General features: G+C 35.8%; 1 long non-coding RNA gene across 2 annotated transcripts in view; it reads left to right on the top strand.

Annotated features, from left to right (window-relative positions):
• The window catches only part of LOC138714848 (uncharacterized), a 63942-nt gene extending 62371 nt beyond the window's left edge, over positions 1–1571 (top strand). For both annotated transcript variants that reach the window (XR_011336096.1, XR_011336095.1), the window contains exon 3: positions 569–1571. This is a non-coding gene — a long non-coding RNA (uncharacterized lncRNA). The remainder of the gene's footprint in view (positions 1–568) is intronic.
• The last annotated feature ends 22145 nt before the right edge of the window (positions 1572–23716 follow it).

The raw sequence follows: 23716 nt of genomic DNA, 5'->3' as shown, positions 1-23716 counted from the left end.
GCCTACATGAACACGTGGACGTCCGCAGAATTTTCCCAAAACTTTTTCCAATAGATAAGTTACGCATTTCTAGCCTCCTGAATTTTATTAATGCTTAATTAAAGGAAACATTTAAAAGAAAAAGCAGCATCTACTGCGGACCTCTGGAAAAAGTACTAAGACAGAGAATAGCGAAGTGCTTTGTGTCGAGTGTTGCATTGTATGAGGCAGAAACATGAACATTACGACGAAGTGAAAAGAAACTAGGTGAGATTGTCGTACCTTGAATCAATTTTCAAATTCTATTTTTTTTTTTAATTTTGCGAAATGGAATTTTTTAAATAAAAAATGCTTGAAATAATTATTGAAGATTTCTTTACAACTTTCCTTTCCTGTTTTACAGATCTATTAAGGATGAAAAAAATAATAAAATGAAGGGCTGTGTAAAGTGTTGCATGGTACAAGAAGTTCGTGTACCTTGGCTCATAACCTCTTGTACCTTGGAACTTTGGAACGCAGGGGATATATATGTAAATAAAGCTGTAAAATCTCATAATAATTAACAAAACGTATTTTCCATCATTTGCAGGCTTCTCTGATTGAGATTTTAATTCCTGGAGGAGCCATAACTACCTTAACAGTTTTCTTCAAGGCATCCGGATCAATTGGGGCCCTTTTAACTCCAGACTTACTTCGTGGCATGAACTTAAAATGAAATAAAAACAAAAAACGATAGCACCATATACCTTGGAACATGTTTCTTGGTACAAGATGTTTTGTGATCTAAGGTACAAGAGGTACACGTTTAAACAAATACCGCTTCCTAAATTAGAGATAAGAATAAATCATGGAAATTAACTCACCAGATGAAGGAAACACACCGTACTTAATTGATAGTTACAAATAGGCTACAATTTGATTTCGTGTTAGAAAACATGTAACAATGAACGAAATATTTACTTTTGGTCCCAAAAAAATTGTTTCGTCCACAGAACTCATATTTTGTAACAAATCAAACCGAAACTATAACCAGAGCTACCTAGCGGCTTTCTCTACAATCTACTTCAGTTTGAGTCGACTAGGTAGCAGCAAAAATCAGAAACAAAAAATGATTCAAGGTACACTGCTCAAGGTACAGTGTCTCTCCTACACTAAATGCACATTAAAATATAAAAATCTCCAAGTATTACAAAGATGTGGTACTCACTAAGAGTGAAACTCAAACTTACCAGTGATTCAATAAGTGTTAAAAAAGTTTTAATTATGGTTTATTTAACGACGCTCGCAACTGCAGAGGTTATATCAGCGTCGCCGGTGTGCCGGAATTCTGTGCCGGAGAATTTATTTTTCATGCCAGTAAATCTACTGACATGAGCCTGTCGCATTTAAACACACTAAAATGCCATCGACCTCGGCATAGAAGGTCAGCACTATACCAACCACGCTACCGAGGGCGACATATAAGTGTTAAGAGTATATTCAAGAATTAAGAAATTTGTTAGTGTTTTAACTCAACATCAACATGTATAGCTTATAATAACTCGGGCAGAAGCAAATTGACGCCCAACCTGGATTCAACACAACAGCTGATGTTTTTGTCCATATTTTAATCTACATTAAAGATATCAGAATCAACATTTGCAGGATTACCAATAAATGAGCCGTTCAGAGCAAAAGTGGTGTAAGTCAAAATTGGGTAATGAGGTTTAAAGTAAAAATTTTGTAAAATACAGCGCAAAGTAGCAATTAATGTCCTTCGTGCTATCCACCGACTACTAATAGCTTAAATACATTGAATATTAATTGCTACTTTGTCATGTATTTTACAGAATGTTTACTTTAACCCTTATTACCCATTTTTGACTTACACCACTTCTGCCCTGAACGGCTCAAATGCGTGGCGGATAAGAAAATGCAATCTCCATAAAAGGAGCCTATCCGAGGATGGGCCTCTTTTACATAGAACTCCTCAAATTGTTCATTAATTTTTACTGTACTACCACTACATTACTTTATCACTTTGAAAATAAAAATTCCTGTTGTCCCGTCTTCAATATAAACTTATCTACAACATTTTGACAGAATGCATGGCAAGCTGTTTTATTGCTGATGAGGTCTCTGTACACTCAGCATGCAAAGAGCATCCAGCCGCTCTTCGTTCAGAGCAGAACTCAACCAGGTCTTTACTGAAGTAACTCGGTCTTTGCAAGAAGAAAAATAGCCAGGAAGGTCAGGGGGTGAAGTGAACCCCCCAGACCTCCCAGGTGTGGGCATAGGGAGTAGTTTAAAGGACAACGTGTATGTACAGAGATCATGGAATGTTGAACATTTAAAAGAAAAAAATCACTGCGGAACGAGTAATACGTGGATACGATAGTACTTTAAAAGACAGTGTGTGCACAGAAACCGTGGAATGTGGAACATTTAAAATAACAGATTACTGCCCTTGCACTTCCATTTCGGTCGATACTTTGCGGCTTACCATGTGCAATGTGCTGGAGATGTATCGTAAAGGCATTGCAGAACGAGACAAGCAGTTTTTAGAATGCATATACAGGGTGTCCCACAGTGGGTTGTCCATAGCTTACCTACGTGTTCCTGGGATTATTTTGAGTGGAAAAGTTCTAATCAACATGGGTGCGCAATTGCAACGGTATCTACAGAAAGCACAAATCTAAATTAATAATGTTACTTGTGATTTAATTACAGCAGTATGCAACCTTGTCGTAAGGGTGTAGTTCAGTTAATTCTAAACAGAACTTTGGTTTATACCCTAGATCATATATGTAACAGATATGTCGGGCTTATAGGCTTTGAGGTTAACAACTTTTGTCAGGTTTACTACGCTGCCATCTAGTTGTTACATAAGGAGTCACGTCATAATTCCCATTTGAATTGCATTAGCGACTGTGCTGCCATCTCGTGTTCGTTTACGGCGGACGGGTGGCGATCCTGGCGGTTGTTCTCTTCAAGGTGCTGCCGATTTTAACGTGGCGAGGAGTTATCTGTTACATAATATGATCTAGGTTTATATCCATTTCACATCCAAAGTGTCTAGGCTCTGCAACCAAATGATGTTCCTCTTCTTATCAGACACTGCATGTGGCTGCAGTAAGATGGTGCACCTCCACACTTTGGCAGGTGTGTGACTGCATTTTAAATCAAAAGTTTCCACATCGTTGGATTGGCCAAGGGGATCCGTTTATGTGTGCCTACACTAACGCGATTTTAATAGCAGTATAGTAGGCCTATGCAGCAGAATGTAGTAGCGTGATTTGCATACATATTTGAGGATACTACTGAAGTCCCAGAGAGAAAGGAGAGCATGAGTGATGTGTAGTTGAATCCATAGATGGCACCAAACAGTGAATTACGATACTTAAGAAATGCGGTCCTATAGATTTCTATAACCTCCACATAAAATGAAGATCAGCATAATAATAACAATAATAATAATAATTATTATTATTGTTATTGCTATTATTATATTATTTTATTTTTATTATTATTATTATTGCTATTATATTATTATTATTATTATTATTATTATTATTATTATTATTATTATTATTATTATTGCTGCTATTAAGAAATAAAGATTAACCTACATATGGAATGTACCGATTCAGCTATTTCAGGCTCATGACTTACAATATGTCGACATCTGCTCACCTATTTGAAATAATAAGTTATTATGTAAAATAAGACCTAAAAATTACAATTAAATTGTGAAAAGGAGCAGATAAATGAGGTTTAAAGTCTTAATGGTCATTACGATTGGTTTAAACATGCACTAAAACCAGACGTAAGTGCAAGTTTGAACCAATAAAATATTGAGATTTGCGATAAATTAATTAGTTTAGGAAATTGTATATTTATTATGTATAACGACATTTGTATATATATCTTTTTGTTAAATCATTAAGTCTTGTACTTTTGTGAACTAATATCAATAAATCTATCTATCTATCTATCTATCTATCTATCTATCTATCTATCTATCTATCTATCTATCTATCTATCTATCTATCTATCTATCTATCTATCTATCTATCTATCTATCTATCTATCTATCTATCTATCTATCTATCTATCTATCTATCTATCTATCTATCTATCTATCTATCTATCTATCTATCTATCTATCTATCTATCTATCTATCTATATAATCTATCTATCTATATAATCTATCTATCTATATAATCTATCTATATAATCTATCTATCTATATAATCTATCTATATAATCTATCTAATCTATCTATCTATCCTATCTATCTATCTATCTATCTATCTATCTATCTATCTATCTTATCTATCTATATATCTATATATCTATCTATCTATCTATCTATCTATCTATCTATCTATCTATCTATCTATCTATCTATCTATCTATCTATCTATCTATCTATCTATCTATCTATCTATCTATCTATCTATCTATCTATCTATCTATCTATCTATCTATCTATCTATCTATTAATATTATTATTGCTATTATTATATTATTATTTTATTATATTATAATTTATTATTATTATTATTATTTTTATTATTATTATTATTATTAGTATTATTATTATTATTATTATTATTATTATTATTATTATTATTATTATTATTATTATTACAAGTTGCAGTGTATCGAGGAACGACGTACGTGATTTCAGATTAAGAACTGTTACTAATGTTGTAATAGGGTTGCAAAGGGTAGTGATGTGGATTCTATAACCTCTCCTATCCAAATCCCATCCTCACCTTCTCGTGGTGCAACCTGTTTCTTTTTTACTAACGAGGCTCTGGGGACCGAATCACAGCGGTATAACTGTTCCAAAGGTATTGAGGAAATGCAATACCACCATTACTTCCTTCGTCACATGTTGGATTGATAGGCCTATTATATATATATATACATTGTTCTGAACTATATAATAATTTATACCGTATAGTAGGCCTATTACAATATATTATTATATCACTATAAATCTGAGTATATCATTATAAAATTAATTTTACAAAATGACTTGCATTCGGAATAGTAAATTGTTCAGTCGTTTCTGACTGCATAGGAGTACAAGGTACATAATAAATTTATTTTGGAAACTTTAACTTTATTCGTTATTTCTAATTTTACGCAAAAAAACACAACTTTCATCTGAAACATGTTTCCTATTAAACCCTTAATATGTAATGAAGATTTTGTGTTCCAATAAAAAATATCTTGAAGAAACAACAGTAGAATACTGCACAGATATTGCAACACCGTACTTACTGCACGAGGAGTATTGCATCCCAAACAATAATCAGTCAATTAACTTACACCTTTATTAGCGGCAAGCGACAGTCAAAACTCAAAGTGTACGCATACGTTAACCGAATGAGTGGGACGATAATATTTTCGGAAGCTAAGAGAAAGGCGAAAAAGAGAGAAGACTGAAGATTGTTGGGTTTGCAGTGAAAGATCTTCCCTTGGGCAGAAAACTATGAATGAATGAATGTCCAAATAAATTAATAAAATTTTAAAACTTATTTTTTTTATTGTGTGGAATGTGGGAATGAAAAAAAAAAAAAACATAATATGCAGTTCGTGATATAAGTACGTAGAATTGACCAGGCTCCAATTCTATTGGCAGCCCTCTCTATAGTAAATTCGCCTTGTTAACTGCTACTTATATCCTTTATGGCGTAAATAACTACCGATATTTCATAGAACTGACATGGCACTAAGGATCCTTCTTAGCAGTCCATATTCCTCTATTATCGTTCTTAAGAGGGAGAGAAATGAAAGTGTGTGTCACAGTACACAGAAATAAAGAAAGACTCTTGTTGTGTTGTGCTTAAAGCCTAATACAATGCAACCTTTTGACAGCACTCTTGTCCGATTCGTTCATAACCTATTCACTAGACTTGGACGGGTCTCGGGCACCAAATTGAGGTTGAAGTTGTGAAAAATTGCCTGAACATTTCTCAGACCTCAATGGTATGGTTTTCATATGCTCCGCGGAAGCGCTACAGGCAGTTTTATATCGACTTTCACCCCCCAACCTTCACATCCATCCATTTCTTCCTTCTTTTTTTTTCATTCCCCTCTCTAACTTCTTCGCGATTCCTTTTTCTTACATCTTCGCCCGAGCATCACATCATTTGAAATTCAAAATTGGATCTCGTCGACGGATGTAATAGGATAGTCGAACGTTTATATATTATAACTTCGTGGCAAAATAATATCAATAATTCAAGAGCAGAAAAACACCACTCACAGATTCTTCCTTCTATCGTTTCTTCCCTTCCATATACTCAAAGAACCGACCATACTATGAAACTAACTGTTTTATGATGAAACCAAATTGTCTTTCCTTATGTTGCCGTACAAGTTGGAACAACACGACTTCCATCGTTCTGTCTAATATAAATAAGTAGTTCAATACATTCTTAAAAGAACCCCGGAATTGGTCTCAGTACAAGAATTATGAAGAGAAAATATCTTGTTTAAAAAGAACGGTATAGTCGTTGAACGGGCTACAAATGATCTTAATTGTGGGTCATTTGCTCGACTTCATGCTATCCGATTGTAATAATAATAATCAGGGTGCGAATTAACGGGGGGGGGATTCCCCCCCCTGTTTGAAAGTTATCCCTCTCTCATAATTCATATTAACATCCCTGCCAGGGATAACTTCTGTTTTTATTTTATTGGGTTATTTTACGACGCTATATCAACAGATAACTTCTATCCCTCCTCACAAAATATAATTGTTTTAATACGAGTACATATCTGCAGTTCTTGGGAAAACTGGTATACTACTGAGTGTTCAGTTCAAAGTGTGTCATACCTCGCTGTATGCCGTCATGTGGCTAGTCGATGAGCCTAGAGAATTCAATCTTCCTACACTTCCGCAGAGGTGTATTACTTATCTGCCAGAGAAGTTGCCTAGCAAGTACGGCGTTCATTCTGAAGAGTACTTACCGATACGTACGATAATGCCGGTAGTGGCAGGAATGTGAACTGTTTCGAAACATGTACTGAGGTAAGTTTTTTTTACTGTCGGGATATGGGGAGAGGGTTAAGACGATTACTTACGTATTTGTTGACATTAACTTCGACGGCGAACATGGACACGGAGCATTTGATTTGTATTGTGGAATGTTGCAGTACGCAACCGATGATAACAAATACCCTGCGTACGACTTGGCCGCGCAAAACACAGTTCGAAAGAGGTTATGGTAGCACATAGACCGTACAGACCGCCATCTGTTGCAACGGCGTTGAAGTTATACCGTACACGTTCTCAAGCTCAGATTGAACGCCTTGATTAATAGGCAACTTCTGAAACTCGCTTCAAATCGCTGACTCATCAACAGTGACGTCATGACACACTTTGAAATGAACACCCAGTAGTTTCCACACTTTTTATTAATTTATTGACAACTTACGGAACATCTGTTCGCTTGGGAAAAGAGAGATAAGTATTTCTCACATTACAATAATTCATACAGAAGAAAATCAAATCGACATAAAACAGTGTGAAGACAGTTTTTTTCCTTCTACTGTAAAATTAACATTTTTGACTTGTGCCACTTTTCCCGAGCACTACAGATATATTTTATAAAGTATAAAGTAAACAAAGAAAATAATATTGATGTATTATAATCACCAACAAGATGACAACAATCAATAACTTAGGAATTACACTTCTTATCTTAAGCCTGCTCATGGATATAATTATTATTATGATCAAGATGCAAGACAAGCAACTCAGTGCGACCAAGCGTTGAGCCGTATCGAATGAGGATAATAATAATTTTATGTGTAGTATTCTCAAACTAGAATCTATCCCCCCTCATCAGAAATCTTAATTCGCACCTTGATAATGATAATAATAATAATAATAATAATAATAATAATAATAATAATAATAATCTGCCCGTCAGTTAATAGGCTTAGTGGCCTGTTACAGTCTCTCGTGATCTTCGGAATGGTCGGCCCACAGATCTTCTTCCTCTGGGGATGTACCGTAGCATCTGTTCTGGTATACTGGGACGTTGCATTCTGCTGACGTGTTGTAACCAGTTTTGTCTATAGTCATGGAGATATTCAGCTAAAGGGGTTATTTTTAATTATTGCTGCACAAATTTCAAGGGAAAAATTGTTCCGGGGCTATATAACGCGGTACCTTTGAGTGCGTCAACGCTCTACCGACTGAGCTACCCAGGAGCTCTACCAGACCCCGGCTCAATTGGACGGTGATTAGCAATAGTGATCCAAGCGCCGGAAATCTGTTTCGAGATATTGATCATTGAAATAAATCTGTTTTTTTATAAAACATTTTATGCGAGAAGTGTTATAACATCCATACTATTACGAAAAATAGCACAAATAATACTAAAAAAAAGGCTAACCGATTTTTAATAAGAGACCAGGAATTAAATTAATATTTCAAAGCAAAATGAATAAATTAAATTTATGCAATAAACGAATTTTTACCTATAAATAGCAGCAAAATTCAGATATCGCATTCTTGATTTTTTTCCGAGTTAAATAGCCTGCCATCAACAGATTTGTGCAAATATATATATATATTTTTTTTTTTTTCAAATTGTCGGTTGGTCTATTATTGCTAAACTCCATCCAATTATTCCCTTTTTATCCACATACCTGAAATGGGTTGACAAAACGTCAGAGACCCAAAATTGAGTGCACACTTTCTGTGTGACTTAAATTTGTGGTTTCCTGTTAACGAACAGTAACGTGTATTATACCAATCTGGTTTTTCAGGTCTGGTAGAGTTCCTGGGTAGTTCAGTCGGTAGAGCGTTGGCACGCTCAGCCAAAGGTCCAGGGTTCGACGTCCGGCCCCGGAACAATTTTTCCCTTGAAATTATTCAAGTCAGCCCTACAGGGAGCTATACCTGAAAAGCCAGATTTGTATATTGTTTCACTACTTTTGTGATATGAAAATATGTATCCAGCAGCTAATAATAATAATAATAATAATAATAATAATAATAATAATAATAATAATATAATAATAATAATAATAATAATGTGATTATTTAATTATTCTGGCGGAATTAGGGCAATAGGCCTTTTCTTCCTCGCTACCAGAAATATACAAGTGAAACATAAACAAAGAACTAAAACAGAAGTTAACAATAAATTGATATACTGTACAATAATAATGGGAGTATTTGTGACACTCTACAAAAAATGTAATAACAGCTTAATCAGAACTGTTGCACTTATACAGTAGTGGCAAATTAAAGAAAAAAGGAGATAATAATATATAGAATGAAAGGTGTATAACTGCATTAATTTTAAGAACACAATCTTTAAATTCGAAGTGACCAAAAATTCAAATTTCATTGAATAACTTTTATCCGAAGAGAAAAGAATTTGTGTCTGAAGTTTGAATCTCATTTATGGTAAAACTTGGGTGTGAGACGTATGAGTGATAAGATATCAACGCGAAGAACAAGCCGAAAAAAATATTCCTTTCTCATTTCTTCGAAAATCACTTCCTTTCTGTAATAACTACAAAATTAACTGATTAAAAACGCATATTCAGTGTTGCGGAACCTTCAGGGAAATCTTGCATCGCTGCACTTAAGGGTTGATTGGCAAGTGTACACTTTCTATCTGCGTTCTTACGTTATACCTCAGCAGTAGCAAGTCTTAAGGTCCATTCACAATGAAAATTAAACGTAAATGCAGGCTCCAAGCTTCTGCGTTTACGGTTATGCGGAATGTAAGAAATCAGTCAACCAGAGCGCACTGCTGTTGTTCGTAGTTGCATAATGGCGACGATTAGTCGCGATTTACCAGACACATTCCTGTTTGTACGACAAGAAAATGAAGTCATACAAAGTTCCAGTGTTAATGTTGTTAAATGTCCATAATACTTATCTGTGTGTTAAACACTGTCCTTGTCTTTAACGTTCAGCATGTGCAACTCTGAACACAGCTTCCTCGTACTTGATGACAGATTACACGTAAAGTGACGTTAGAAAGATGGAGCTACTTTTTCGGCATTGTCTGCTAGATAAATAAAGGGTAGGACATTGAAGATGTTCCACTATAAAAAAAAGTATTGATGACACGGTGCCTAGCGGCAGAATATTGAAATTTCTTCTTCTACTTCTTCGTCTTCTTCTTCATTCATCATTATTAGGCGAGGCAGGTATCACAAGATTTTGTGTTGGATACCGTGGTATAATTCTGTTTTTATTGTGGTCTCTCTCCTTTATCACTAAAAATCGAGCGCTTCCCCACGCCATGAATATATAATAGGAAGTATTCAGAACTTTTACAGCGCACAGTCTTTATCGTTTTAACATTCTAATTTACGCGAACAATAAATGGAACAGAATCGATAACAACATTCTATTATACATTCGCTTTAGCTCATAAATAAGTGGTTAGAGCATCTAGTGAATTAGTTTTAACACTGAATGCTTTATATTTATTATTATAACACTGATAACAATGATATAACAGTAGTATTTTCCAGCATTTCTTTAACATTGCAAGACGTCAATTATTTTAATCAATAACTTGCCATTACATAAGGTAAAAAAAAAAAACCCGATAGGCCTATACCACAGATTCGGATATAACGCTATGTGAAGCTTGTCCCAGCATCACTTTCAGTGAATATATATTTGGTAAAGTTTTTTCGCTTCCACGGTGAGAATTTTTTTCCTCATCCTCTCCCCGTCGCGTGCGCCTGTTGTATGAAACGTACGTCAGTTTTACGGAATCCCATTTGAAATTCTCTCTAACAGACATTACAGTAAATTTGTCTAATATTTATGAACGCACTGCCTCATGTTGTATTTTGTTTCATAGAAGTAAAAATGTATAACTGGTATTTTTTGTTATTTACGTGTTTGATGATATAAAATTTTACTGCAGTGAATTATATTGTAATCTCCCCTGCCCCCGTCCTCCCGTTCCGTTATTCGTCACTTCAGAAGTCCCTTCTAATATTCCATTTTTAAGCTGTGTACACAAAACCACCGTTTCTGGCGTGTGAAATAAGTAATGGGAACGTTGAGAGCGAGTATCTTATCTTTGCCGCAGTCTGTGGGCAGACAGCCGACAACTGTGATTGGCAGATTGCTGACGTCACTTCTGTTTAGGAGATGGTATCACTCTCAGTTGAAGTGGCAACAGATGCCACTGACTGAGCACTGTACTCAAGGACACACCCCAGAAACGCAAAGTGCGAGTATCTTTTCTTTGCCGCAATCAGCGGGTAATAAGACTGACAACTGTGATTGGCAGATTGCTGACGTGACGTGTATTTGGGTGGTAACATTCTCAGCTGCACTGGCAACAAATGCTCAATGGCTGAGTTTGTACTTAAGGTTATGCGCCAAAAACACTGGCGGTGGCTGTAACGTGGAGTGAAGTACGTTCTTCATAACCTGTTATATCGGGCTTTTACTACATTATAACAACTATTACAACAAAGTCAGTATCATAAGAGTAAAAAAAAAAAACAGTAAATCCGTGGCGCTACAACCCTTTAAGAACTCAGATCGACCAGCCGGCTGCTGGCCTCACGTCCACATGCCAAAGCAGAGGGGGACGATCATCCAACCAGAGTGAAGTTATCGTGTAGTTAGCACGGTGATCCCCTGCCGCTATAGATGGCTTTTGTAACAGGATTTCGTTGCCTATCGTAGCTTCCTAAGTGCATCACGATATTGGGTGGGCACCGGTCCCATATACTGGCCGATATTTCGTGAGAAAATTTCTTCGTACACAGAACACCTTAGATTACGACGCCACGGCGAGAAACAAAAATTATATGTAGTGTTAATCTTTTATTTAAATTAGGATTTAGAGAACTTCTCTTTTACGCCATTTAGATAGGTCATGTGTCGTGGAAAGAGGTTTGTGATGATCTAAAATTATATACTGGTTATTAAATGCATTGATCGCTTATGTTGGACAATGAAAGCAATTTTGTTTCTTCTTACTTAGTATTAGTGTTGTTGCAAGAAATTTAACTTTTTTCGGTCATAATTACATGTATATACAAAGTGGAAGTAATACAGATATGCTGATTTTTAACAGCTTATTCCTTGGATAAAAAAAATGTTACCCCATATTAGTCTCAAATGAATAGTTTTCTCAGAAGAAATACTTTCCCCCTAAATGTTAACGCTGTTTTACTCGATAATAACTATTATTGCCGGGAACGACAATCAATACGAGAACGGGAAGCGGAGGACGCGAACGTGAAGATTTTTTATTCACAATAAACCGAGGACGAAAACGGTTTTACATATCGATATGTAAGTATATCAATAACGATATATGAAGTCGATATTACACATTCAGATGTTATTTATGTATAATTTGACTAATGATGTTCTCTCATGAGTACAATCCAGCCAACATAAACACAGGTTAACCAACTTCAACATTTATGACACGGAATATTTCTGCAGTGCTTGGGAAAAGTGACATAAGTCAATTTCCACAAACCTTTTTTGATAATTTATTGACAACTTACACTGGTTTATGTCGATTTGATTTTTTTCTGTATGAATTATTGTAATGGGAGGAATACCTATGTATTTTTTTCCAAGCGAACAGATGTTCCGTACGTTGTCAATAAATTATCAAAAAAGGTTAGTGGAAATTGACTTGTGTCGCTTTTCCCGAGCACTACAGATTTAAGAATTCAGTTCAGGTTGTAGTCTGATCACATATACATTTATCACTTATTGAAAGTGATTGTACTGAATTTCTGGGTTAGTTACAACCAGTTGATGAAGAGGAAATTATGTCACTGCCTCCTTCCTACGAAATATACGACGACCAAATGGCTTTTTGATGACAACAGAATGAATCTAGTAGGATGTGATCGGAAACGAGAATGGCAAAGTTAAAACTTGGCCAATCTTCACGTTCCCGTTCCCGGTCTCCGGCAAGCTTCTCGTTAATAATTATGAATGCTTACATTTAAATACATTATTTTAAACAATATTTCCGTTCTCGTTTTCGTTCCCAGTTTATTGTGAACCAGCCTTAATTGGTAGGCTAACTTAGATAGTGTCTATGTATAATAGTATTTCACAACGTATTATTATTATTATTATTATTATTATTATTATTATTATTATTATTAATATTATTACTTACTTACTTACTGGCTTTTAAGGAACCCGGAGATTCATTGCCGCCCTCACATAAACCCGCCATTGGTCCCTATCCTGAGCAAGATTAATCCATTCTCTATCATCATATCCCACCTCCCTCAAATCCATTTTAATATTATCCTCCCATCTACGTCTCGGCCTCCCTAAAGGATTTTTTCCCTCCGGCCTCTCAACTAACACCCTATATGCATTTCTGGATTCGCCCATACGTGCTACATGCCCTGCCCATCTCAAACGTCTGGATTTAATGTTCCTAATTATGTCAGGTGAAGAATGCAATGCGTGCAGTTCTGTGTTGTGTAACTTTCTCCATTCTCCTGTAACTTCATCCCTTTTAGCCCCAAATATTTTCCTAAGCACCTTATTCACAAACGCCCTTAACCTATGCTCCTTTCTCAAAGTGAGAGTCCAAGTTTCACAACCATGCAGAACAACCGGTAATATAACTGTTTTATAAATTCTAACTTTCAAATTTTTTGACAGCAGACTGGATGATAAAAGCTTCTCAACCGAATAATAACAGGCATTTCCATATTTATTCTGTGTTTAATTTCCTCCCCAGTATCATTTATATTTGTTACTGTTGCTCCCAGGTATTTGAATTTTTCCACCTCTTCAAAAGATAAATTTCCAATGTTTATATTTCCATTTCGTACAATATTCTCATCACGAGACATAATCATATACTTTGTCTTTTCGGGATTTACTTCCAAACCTATCTCTTTACTTGCTTCCAGTGAAATTCCCGTGTTTTCCCTAATCCTTTGTGGATTTTCTCCCAACATATTCACGTCATCCGCATAGACAAGCAGCTGATGTAACCCGTTCAATTCCAAACCCTCTCTGTTATCCTGGACTTTCTAATGGCATACTCTAGAGCAAAGTTAAAAAGCAAAGATGATAGTGCATCTCCTTGATTTAGCCCACAGTGAATTGGAAACGCATCTGACCGAAACTGACCTATACGAACTCTGCTATACGTTTCACTGAGACACATCGAACTAGTTTCTTGGGAATACCAAATTCAATAAGAATATCATATTATTATTATTATTATTATTATTATTATTATTATTATTATTATTATTATTATTATTATTATGTGAGAGTATATTATGTGAGAACTTTTTTGCCATTTTGATAAAATGTATTAAACCAGTTGCATCAAATCAACTACTGAATTATGGCGCGTCTGCATCTGTTACTGTTGGGTTTCAGTACATCTGGTTCTACTGTAATAAAACTGAAATTTGTTGTGCATGAACATTCTATTGCACTCTCTTCTCCCTTAGTGCCTATTAAAACGTAAGTGCTTGTAGTGTTTACACATGGAAGTATACACAGACTGGTGTACATGTAAGTGCCATTTAAAATCCTTAAAAACCGCGGAATGTAAATATAATGGCTATAAAGCAGCGACGGTAAGTCCTCCTTGATGTTATGTGCCTTTTTATAGCTTGTGCTGAACGGTGTCTAAAATTAATACACAATTGCATCCATGTTCTCATGTAACGAAATTGATGTGAACTGCCCGTTGCGTGACGGCCGATATTATCTCGCGTGCCGCTTGCGACACGCGTGCCATCACTGCGCAATATGCCATTCCGACACTGGGGGCCACGCGATATCCCTGCTGTTGCTGTTGTTCCTCTTTGCGTGGCTCCACATGAGCACTGCGGTTTGTCGGCATATTGCATTTGTGCACAATTCGCTTGCAATAAACTGTTATCAGGGATGACCATACCTGCTCAATAATATTACGGCCTGAAATGGCCATTTTGTTGTCGGTGTGTACGGATACACTTATTATAGGAGTCCGAAAACAAACTGCAACTCTTGGTTCCCTCCGTTTTCCACTTTCTTCGAGATCGTGCATCAATACCAGATTTTCGCAATTATCAGGACGACTAAGTGATTTGCTTGAGGATTAAGGCTGGCTCACAATAAACCTGGAACAGAAACGACAACGAGAACGAGTACGGAAATAGTGTTAAAATAAATGTATTTAAATGTGAGCATTCACAATAGTTAATTGTGAATACTCCCATTTAAATGAATTCATTTTACATTATTTCCGTTCTCGTTTTCGTTCTTTCCGTTCCCGGTTTATTGTGAACCAGCCTTTATCCTTGCAATTCTTCCAACCCGTACTCTACTACGGCCCGTAAAACTATTTAGCTTATGAAACTGCATTGTGGTCCAATTTCTTTCTCGTATTTACTCCACAAATGCTCAAACTTCGAGCTTAAGTAAGCTATAATACATATTGATTATATTTGTCTGCCCAAGGACAGGTCTTTGGCTGCAAACTTAGCATTCTCCAATCTTCCCCGTTTTCCTCCTTTTTCTTAGTCCCCGCATACGGTTCATGTATTATCTTAATGTTGTCTATCATCTGATATTCTTGTGCCCCGAACATTTCTGCCGTTCACCATTCGTTCCAGTCCATTCTTCAGTACGCAGTTTCTTCTTAGCTAGTGACCCAGCCAATTCCTTTTTCTCTTTCTGATAAGTTCTAGCGTTATTCTTTCTTCACCCACTTTTTCTAGCACAGCTTAATTTCTTAATCTGTCTGTCCACTTCACACGCTCCATTCATCCACATTTCATGCTCCAGTCCTTTTTCTTCACTTCGTCGTATTGTCTATTTATCTGTCCCATACCATACCACACGCCACATAAAGCACGTCATAGTTTCTTCCTTATTTCTTTTTCCAGATGTCCGCATAAAATGCTCCTTTTTCTATTAAAAGCTTCCTTTGCCATTGCTATACTCCTTTTGACTTCCTGGCAGCTGCTCATGTTACTGTTTATTTATTTATTTATTTATTTATTTATTTATTTATTTATTTATTTATTTATTTATTTATTTATTTATTTATTTATTTATTTATTTATTTATTGTTTGTTTGTTTGTTTACATGAAGAGAAACGCGCTATTTATCTTCCATGCTGTGATGATCTCAGTCATAAATATAATATTCAAGATTGGAATGTCATTGGACTTATGTTTGGTGCGCGAGGAACAATTCTCAAATTTACATTGGAGATCCTCAGAAAATTAAAAGTTCCTGAAAAGACTATTCAGAAAATTGCATCAACCATTTTAAAATCTTCATTGAACATCATCAATCACCATCTCTATTCATCTTTATAATATTCAATGTATATTATTTATTTTCAATAAATTTTTATCTTTTTGATAGCTACCACATCTTGTCGCAGAATATTATTTTTTAAAATTTCATTATGTATTTTTCTAACATTAATTTTCATTTGAATTGATTAGGATGGCGATATTTTAAATCCAAGATTAGGGCGGCTATCATTTCGATATATTTATTTATTTATTTATTTATTTATTTATTTATTTATTTATTTATTTATTTATTTATTTATTTATTTATGTATTTATTTATTTATTTATTTATTTATTTATCTATTTATTTATTTATCTATTTATTTATTTATTTACTTATTTATTTATTGTTTGTTTCTTTATTTATTTTTTATTTTTTTTATTTATTCATTCATTCATTTATTCATACTGGCAGAGTTAAGGCCATAAAGCCATCTCTTCCACTCAACTAGTATAAGAACAATAGCAAATATAAAAGTGAGAGAAATACAGGATTATAGTATACTCCAAGAATTTCAAGCTGTCCACTCCAGTTGCATATTCCTTAGTACCATCTGCTCTTCTGATAATAATAACACCGTATCATCAGCAAATCTTATGCATTTTATTCTTCTTCTTCCTACTATCACCTCTCCCATCTTCTGAAAACAGTTCTTGACTAAATTCTCCAAGCAGAAGTTGAACAGTGTAAGTGTTTAAGGGCATTCTTCTCGTACTCCTCTCCCTATTCCACTTCCTTCTGACATTTCTTCTCCTATCCTAACTTTGATTCGTGTGATACAAAGATTACTGAACAGTTCTTTCTCCCTCCAGTCCATACCAATTTTCTTCAGGGTCTACAGAAGTTTATTCCACTCCGTCAAAAGCCGTTTCCAAGTAGGTATTAACGCGAAATTTTTTTCAGAAATATTGTACAGTATATTCCCCGTTATATCAGTGAAGCCAGTTATTATAAAAACCTATTTTCAGAAGTGTTTCAACCTCTGACTTAGCTGCTAGTGTAGCATGTGGCTAGAACTTCGCATTTCATTCTTCGGGTATAGCCTATCGCGACCAATAAAGAAAGGTGCTAGACCTTTACATCTAAAGAAACGTAAAATTATTACCAGTAATGCCGATAACCTGTAAAGATAAAAGTTTCCAAAGAACATCACTCACAATGAATGATAACTGTGAACGATAACGAATTAGGCATGTCCTAACCCATATTGTATTAGTAGGTTACCTGCATGACCACTCTGGTTTTCATATCTTAGTAATATATATTTGAAATATAACTTCGTTATCTTCCTGACCGAAAGTAACTCAGACCGTTACTGTTTATAAATATGTTTTAAAGTTTCTCAAGCATATGATTAATCATTTGTTGCAAATTATTATTTGCTAATACATCTTACAGAAGAAAATATGTGATGGAAGATGTATTAGCAAATAATAATTTGCAACAAATGATAAATCATATGATTGAGAAACTTTAAAATAAATTTATAATCTTGAACTGATTTATCTGAAAAATCAAAATGAATTGTAAGGTACCGGTACGTTACTTGTTTGTTTCTGGCTAAAGAAATTGCGGTTCCGGGAAATGTTATGATGTTTGCAATAAGGAATGTTGCTCTAGGGCAGTGGTATTCATATGAAGGGTATCATAGACTGAAAACTGTCTTTGAAGCATGTGTTTACAGTAAAGGCCTACACTATGAAAATTATTAAACTGCTTGATGCTCTAACATCTATTTAGTGAACCTAGAAGTTGTACAGACTATCAGATTGAATAAAAAATTGCAATAAAATATTTAAGGGGGCTCATACAGGAGCGGTGCTGCAGATTCTAAACCTTTCACAAAATTGTATTATCTGAGAGATAATTCAGTGGAGCTTTCTCATTTTTTGTACACAAATAAGTGGTATTTGGGCCTTTCATTTGACATTTATTTTTATTTACAAAATATAAACGAAATAATTTGCTGCTATTTTTCAAACTAAAAACATCTCTCTTGAACTAATTGTCCAAATTGTTTCAGATTTTCGGAATGTCAGTAGCCATTCAAACTATAGAGAGAGGATGAACCACTTTCATAGAGATGTAATCATAAGTTCACAAATTTTAAGTAAATAATATAAAATAAAAATAACTGTTTTCTTTATGACAAAATGAAAAAAATATAGTTCAAATACTTTGTAACGTGGAAAGTTCACTGTGGGCCATCCTCTAACACTGCATTTCTGGGATCAGAAATACTTTAAAAAAGAAATTTGGAATCTGACAAGTGGTTCGGAAGATGTTATGTTTTTTCCTCTTACGTAGCAGCAAAATATTTCTTTTAAATGATGTAAATAAAAGAAAATAAATTAATTCGATAATTATAAGAGGCCAAATGAGATGTTCAAATACCACTTACTTGTGTACAAAAAATGAGAAAATCCACTGAATTATCTCTGAGATATTTAAAATTTTGTGACAAGTTTACAATCTGCAGCACCGCTACTGTATGAGCTCCTTTAAATAATAATAAATTAATAAATCAATAAAATAAAACAAAGTTTAACTGTGTAGTCTATAAAAATATAAGTATAAAGTACAAGCAGCACTAAAAAAAGATAAAAAATATGTTCATGTTTATCCTCAAGTTGTAATAACTTAAGCATGAATTTTGTTTCCTCCATCCTTGACATTTCGTGACATGGTTGTTGAATGTGGTATAATAGAATCTGCATACACCTTACCATAAGTAGCTCCAACGTTAATCATTGTCTGTGATTAAGCATCTCTTAATATTCGCTATTGTAAAAATAAAAATTTTAAGCAAAGTGAACATGTAGATTTGGTTTATTTTTTATTAAATACAGTACTGTGACTGAAATATATTATGTTTTCTTTTGAATAAATTTGAGACGCATCACAAAATCTCAGTTCTTTTACGCAATCACACATTTAGTAAGCTACATTAAACATTTTCGTTACAGTTATAATGAGTTCGACAAGATGAATGCTGGATAACATTATTGATATAAAGTATCATTTCATTTAAAGAACTGTGTTATTTAAAAATTATGTTTCCTTGTTTAAATGTTCAAATACTTTATAATTTTCGTGCTATCTGAAATGAAAAACAAAATGGTAACTTTCTTAAGTAGGATGTTTTGGGTATCAGGCATTAAAAGGTCATGTAATTGTAGTGCAAGAACCTTGAGCGCTCGCGACCGACTAAGTAAACGTTTCAACCGATCGGTTATAAAATCTCGACTGCATGCGCTCCAGCGTATCATTTCCCGGCTGCCTTCTTCACAACCGAGGACTGATCGGCGAGTTAGGTCGGCCGTTTTCAAGAGGATGCAGAGGTCTAGTAACTACCACCAGTATCACTTCTGCCACTACCACCGCTATTTCTACTACTAATTCCAACACTACTACTACTACCAATAGTATTACTAGTTGCCACTACCACTGCTGCTGCTACTACTACTACTATCACTGTCAATAATAGTACCACTAGCCCCACTACCACCGCTACTATTACTACCAGGAGTAAATATCACTAGTACCACTCCTACCACTACCATCGCTACTTCAACTACCAATTGCAATGCTAATAAAACTACTACTGATATCAATAGTAGCCACCGGCGTGGCTCAGTCTGTTAAGGCGCTTGTCTGCCGGTCTGAAGTTGCGCTTGGGCGCGGGTTCGATCCGCGCTTGTACTGATTACCTGGTTGGGTTTTTTCCGAGGTTTCTCTAACGGTAAGGTGAATGCCAGGTAATCTATGGCGAATTCTCGGCCTCATCTCGCCAGATACCATCTCACTATCACCAATCTCATCGACGCTAAATAACCTCGTAATTTATACAGCGTTGTTAAATAACCAACTAAAAACTCTCAATAGTATTATCGCTACCATTACTAGCACTTACTATACTACTGCTACTACTACTACTGCTACTACTACTACTGCTACTACTACTACTACTACTACTACTACCACCACCAGTAGTACTACTACTATTACCGCTATTATCACCCCTCCTGCTGACACTTCCAGTACCACCACTACTACTATTGCTACTATCACTGCTACTACCACTACTAATGTTACTAATACTATAATTACTACCACTACTACTATTACTACTACCAGTATCAGCACCATCAGTATTGCTACTGCTACTATCACTACTAGTACCACCACTAGGCCTACTACTGCTGCTGCTGCTATCTCTTCTGTTGTCATTACTACTACCACTACTGGTACTATCACTACCACTACTACTACTATATTGTTGCTAGTACTATTACTACTACCAGTACCACCACCACCACCACCACAACTACTACTGCTACTACTACTACTACTACTACTGCTACTACTACTGTCCACACCTGTGGAGTAACGGTCAGCGCGTCTGGCCGCGAAACCAGGTGGCCCGGGTTCGAATCCCGGTCGGGGCAAGTTACCTGGTTGAGGTTTTTTTCCGGGGTTTTCCCTCATCCCAATACGAGCAAATGCTGGACCCCGGGCTCATTTCACCGGCATTATCACCTTCATTTCATTCAGACGCTAAATAACCTAGATGTTGATACAGCGTCGTAAAATAACCCAATAAAAAAACTACTATTACTATTACTACTGCTACCAGTAGTAGTACTACTACTATTACCGCTATTATCACCCCTGCTACTGCCACTTCCAGTACACCACCACTACTACTATTGCTACTAATACTATAATTACTACCACTACTACTATTCCTAGGCTACTACCAGTATCAGCACCATTAGTATTGTTGTTGCTGCTACCTCTGCTATTATCATTCCTACTACTTACTTACTTACTTACAAATGGCTTTTAAGGAACCCGAAGGTTCATTGCCGCCCTCACATAAGTCCGCCATCGGTCCCTATCCTGTGCAAGATTAATCCAGTCCCTATCATCACATCCCACCTCCCTCGAATCCATTTTAATATTATCCTCCCATCTACGTCTCGGCCTCCGGTCTCCCGACTAACAATCTATATGCATTCCTAGATTCGCCCATACGTGCTACATGCCCTGCCCATCTCAAACGTCTGGATTTAATGTTCCTAATTATGTCAGGTCCTACTACTACCATATTACTGCTAGTACTATTTCTACTACCAGTATCATCACCACTACTACTGCTGCTGCTACTACTACTACTACTACTACTACTACTACTACTACTACTACTACTACTACTACTACTACTACTACTAATACCAAGTTTCATTTGGGCTTTAACCCAGTTACGTTGTCTGTCGCTCTAATGAAAGGGCTAACTGGGCTCCTGTATGGATGAAAAGTGGCGCTAAATAAAAGAATTATCAATTAGGACGGCAGGCATGTGCATGAACTGGACAGGACCGCGCTTCGCTCGCATGTTAACATGTCCCATGACAGTGCTATATAATTCTGGTAATACTTGGTTCGTATGTATACTGAGTGTGTGGGTAGTTGAAAATCACAAACTGCCCGTCCCCCGCCTCCATGAATTTGAATATATTTGCATTGCAACTGTGATTAGGTTATTGAGGATGTAATAAGGAAACCCTCTGTGTATTACTGCCATTGCATTTTCGCCCTTCGCTGTGTCATCGTGGTGCAAGCAGAAGATCGACTGAAATGATTCTGTTTCTTCTTACAGTCTATGAGTAATTGATAGATTTTCTACCAAAGCCTTGCGTGTATTCTTAATATGTTTTATTTAATGTCCGTATTTCAATTATTGAAATGCTGTAATCATGGTTAACCTCCACTCCACAGATTTCTGTAGCCGCGGCGGCAATAGCTTTATAAATCAATCTTGTTTCCATCAGTGCTTTAGAAGGACTTGAATCTTAAACTTTTATCTCTATTTGAGTTAAAACGATTAGTACATACATAGTACATACGTTACACAATACCCATAGCAACTTCGGAATTCCATTATACACTTAAAGAAAAGATTACGAACCGAGCGAGTTGCCCAGACGATAGCGTTTGGGATTCGCATTCGGGAAGTCCCAAGTTCAAACCCCATTGCCGGCAAATCTGACTGGGGTTTTTCATGGTTGCCTTCAGTCACAAAGGCAAGCGCCGGATTGTAAATTTATATATCTTGAATCATCAACGCCTCAGTCACCAATATCATAAACATTAATCAAAATCGCAAATCAGTTACATGAACACAAGCCATTATTAAAAAAAAAAAAAACAGAACTCAACAATAGTAACCACGGTCTACTAATACAGTATACCCATATATCCTAAAACACGCGATATGACCACATATGTTAAAGCGTGTATAAATAAAACTTAACAAAAAAAATAATAATAATTTCCGACTTACAATACGCCAGGAATAAAAATTAACAGTTATTGGACAACATAATTTTGTGTTTTAAATATTCAAGTAGTTTCCAGAGCTAACTTAATTCCTACTGCCATTGTTTTGCATTAAAAAATGGCAATGAATTCATAGAAACCCTGTAATTGCGTGAAACGTCTTTAGTTACTTGACAACGATTCTACAGGGAGTTTTCGAGGTGGTGTTACAAACTTTCAGGAATGATGGCGAAGGGCACATGTATCAATATGAGATAGGAACCATGGTCCGGAAATACCTGAGTCGAAAATTATAAGCAAAAATAGTTGTGTGGAAATGAAATTGTGATTTCGCACCAAGTGCCCTCCTTCCCTTAACTTTTGGAATAGTCGTGAAAATATGGTATGAGCCGGATGTCTCCTACGTGGGTACTTGCCCGATACAATCTGTGAGCTTGTCTACTGTTCCCATTGGCTCATCCGTATTCGTAAATCAAGTCTGCTTATTCCGCTCTCGTGTACTCCTCCATTTCACTAGAACTGATCGACTGGACACTGCAACTTGTACACATACACTGATGTGTACAGACGATCATATCAGGACCGACCATGTCCGTTACACATTACGCTATCTGCAGTGCTGTTCCCATCCCTTAGACAGCGCACTGAATGGAATACTGTAAGTAGACAACATAAACAACGTCAGATGAATACAGTATGTGTAAGATGTACAGAAAATACACATAAATAAGGTGTACAGAGGAATAAAATTATGTCATTTCCACAGAACTATTTTTGCTTGTAACTTTCGACTCGGTCATTTCCGGACCATGGTTCCTTATCTCAAATTGATACATGTGTCCTTCGCCATCGTCCCTGAAAGTTTGTAACATCACCTCGGAAACACTCTGTATAATAATTGCCAGCGTTTTCTCTTAGCCTTCTGATTTGTAAGGACGGTAGGGATGGTGACACCTCCAGCCATTCAGGTATTAAATGTAAAGGACGAAGTAGTTCCAATTGTCTAGATACTGCACATTTACAGTTGATGTACATGCATTATTTACATATAGCTACATCATCTTGTAAAATTGTTTGTCGT

This window comes from Periplaneta americana, chromosome 15 (assembly GCF_040183065.1).
Source record: "Periplaneta americana isolate PAMFEO1 chromosome 15, P.americana_PAMFEO1_priV1, whole genome shotgun sequence".
Lineage (NCBI taxonomy): Eukaryota > Metazoa > Arthropoda > Insecta > Blattodea > Blattidae > Periplaneta > Periplaneta americana.
Note: the sequence above shows the minus strand (reverse complement) of the source record. Positions and strands in the feature narration are given on the sequence as shown.